Consider the following 2,606-nt stretch of genomic DNA (forward strand, 5'->3'; position numbering starts at 1 on the left):
ACCCCCGTTTCAGGAGTGGTTGAGACATTAGTCAGTCAAGGAGAGTGACACTGGGCCCCTCCCCATGGCTGGCTTCTGGAGCTTTCTCTTGGGGCATTGTCTGTGCTCACAGCACAGTCACTTGGGCCTCGCCCCTTACAGCAGGTCTCCCATTTCGCTCCGGAGAGGGCCCACATTTTCCCTCATCTTCCTTTTATCCCCGATGTACCTATAGAATCTTTTCTTGTTGCCCTTGACGTCCCTGGCCAGATTTAATTCTATCAGGGCTTTAGCTTTCCTAACCTGATCCCTGGCTGCTCAGACAATTTCTCTGTATTCCTCCCAGGCTACCTGTCCTTGCTTCCACCCTCTGTAGGCTTCCTTTTTGTGTTTGAGTTTGTCCAGGAGCTCCTTGTTCATCCATGCAGGCCTCCTGGCATTTTTGCCGGACTTCCTCTTTGTTGGGATGCATCGCTCCTGAGCTCGAAGGAGGTGATCCTTGAATATTACCCAGCTTTCTTGAGCCCCTTTTCCCTCCAGGGCTTTGGTCCATCAAAGGACCAACATAATACCATAAATATTCTTAAGGTCCTGCTGATCTTGTATCTCAATTTCATTTGGCAAAAGGCCCGAGAGGGTTAGCAGGTGTGCTCATTATCTGCTCTGCTCTTACTGCTGGCTCAGCTGGCAGCTGCCAGCACCGATTGCCGGTTGCCCTGGCAGGAGAGGGCAGAAGCTGCCATAGCTGCAAGCTGCCCTGGAGAAGCTCCTGGTTTGCAGTTTGAGCAGAAGCCCCGTAGGGAGAGGGAGCTCCAGAGAAACCCAAAGCCGTTGCTGCCAGAGGTGCTTACAAACAGGGAAAGACAGTGACATAGCAAAGCAAAAGGCTGCTAGGCACAGGACCCCGTAAGGTGCTTCCTGCGGGAGAGGACAGCCCTGGCTGTCCTTTCATCCTGCTTTGCAGGGCCTCACTTTGAATTTAGCCAGAGAGCTCCTCTGTAGGGAGGAACGGCCAAAAGGCGCTTTTAAGGCCTGCTATGCTCCCGGCTCTCTTTGGACTTTACCCTGTGTTAGGAGCGGGGAGACTTTTGGCAGTGCTGAGGTTTTGCGGGGAAAATGCTGCTGTGCCAGGCCTGGCCTCAGGGGCTCCTTCCAGCACTGACAGCTTTGAAAACACATGTTGCACAATGAACATCAGAAACAACAGTACCATTTGTTCACCCCTACATTGCAGTCAGTGTCTCGCTTCAAAAGGGTGATAAAAATACAGCGGGGTGCACACACTACCTCTGATGTGGTAAAGGTGGTGTGCTTCTTTTATATATGGGGTCTTCCCTTTCCACTAAAGTGCAATAGGGACATATACAGGTCACTTCCATTCTGTTTAGGAAATTGTTGCTAATGTCTTTTCTCAAGACTTTTATGACAGTCAGCGTTACTACTGCTACTAAGAAAGCAGCTGGCATTCATGGGGTGAAAAAATATCTTATGGTCAGTATAAGAATAAAGCAGCGTTAATACTACATTTTTCTCTACTTCTCTCTGGAAGTGGGTTTTATCTCATTAAATAAACAAAACCCCAAACGTAAGCTTCTTTATTTAGGCATAGCTTGTAATGACATAAAGCTAAAGCAGCCCAATCCTTTCGTCCGCACCATCTGAAGTCCTAACCTGGTAACTCAGAATGAATTCAATAGAGAAGAATGAAATGGTTGAGGTAGATGGGACTAATGTGCTGCCTCCTCATTCCTGTCAGCTCCAATACCTTCGTACTTCATCCGCTTATACATGACTTGCGAGGCAATTGCTTCAGTGTAAGCTCTCTCTTGTGGTCTGCTTTCTAATTTACCATGGTATTTGTAACTGTTCTGGTATTTGATTTCTATTAAAATACACCTCAGTCCTCCCTTCTCATGTAACTACCTTCCAGTGATCAAGTCTGCAAGCATGGAGAAATGAAATCTATCAGTAGTCTACCTGCCTATTTCAATCTGTTTACTCCTCAGCAATTGTTTCCATAGCCATTCCTTGTACTTCCACTCAGCTCTCCAGGCAATTTAAGAAGAGTAGAAATAAGGGCAAAGTAACAAGAGAAACTCTCCCATTTCCTGCTGGAAGCAGTGTCCTGGTTTCAGCAGGGATAGAGTTAATTTCCTTCCTAGTAGCTGGTACAGTGCTGTGCTTTGGATTTAGGGTGAGAACAATGTTGATAACACATTGATGTTTTCAGTTGTTGCTAGGTAGTGTTTATACTAGTCAAGGACTTTCCAACTTCCCATGCTCTACCAACTGAGAAGGCTGGAGGAACACAAGAAGCTGGGAGGGGGCACAGCCAGGACAGCTGACCCAAACTGGCCAATGGGATATCCCATACCATGTGACATTCCATACCATCTGACATCATGCTCAGTATATAAAAGCTGGGGGAAGAAGAAGGAAGGGGGGAATGTTTGGAGTGGTGCTGTTTGTCTTCCCAAGTCACCGTTACGTGTGAGGGAGCCCTGCTTTCCTGGAGGCAGCTGAACATCTGCCTGCCCATGGGAAGTAGTGAATTAATTCCTTTGTTTTGCTTTGCTTGCGTGCGTGACTGTTGCTCTACCTATTAAACTGTTTTTATCTCAACCCAT

This window comes from Pygoscelis adeliae, unplaced genomic scaffold (assembly GCF_000699105.1).
Source record: "Pygoscelis adeliae isolate BGI_AS28 unplaced genomic scaffold, ASM69910v1 Scaffold154, whole genome shotgun sequence".
In the NCBI taxonomy this organism is placed as follows: Eukaryota; Metazoa; Chordata; class Aves; order Sphenisciformes; family Spheniscidae; genus Pygoscelis; species Pygoscelis adeliae.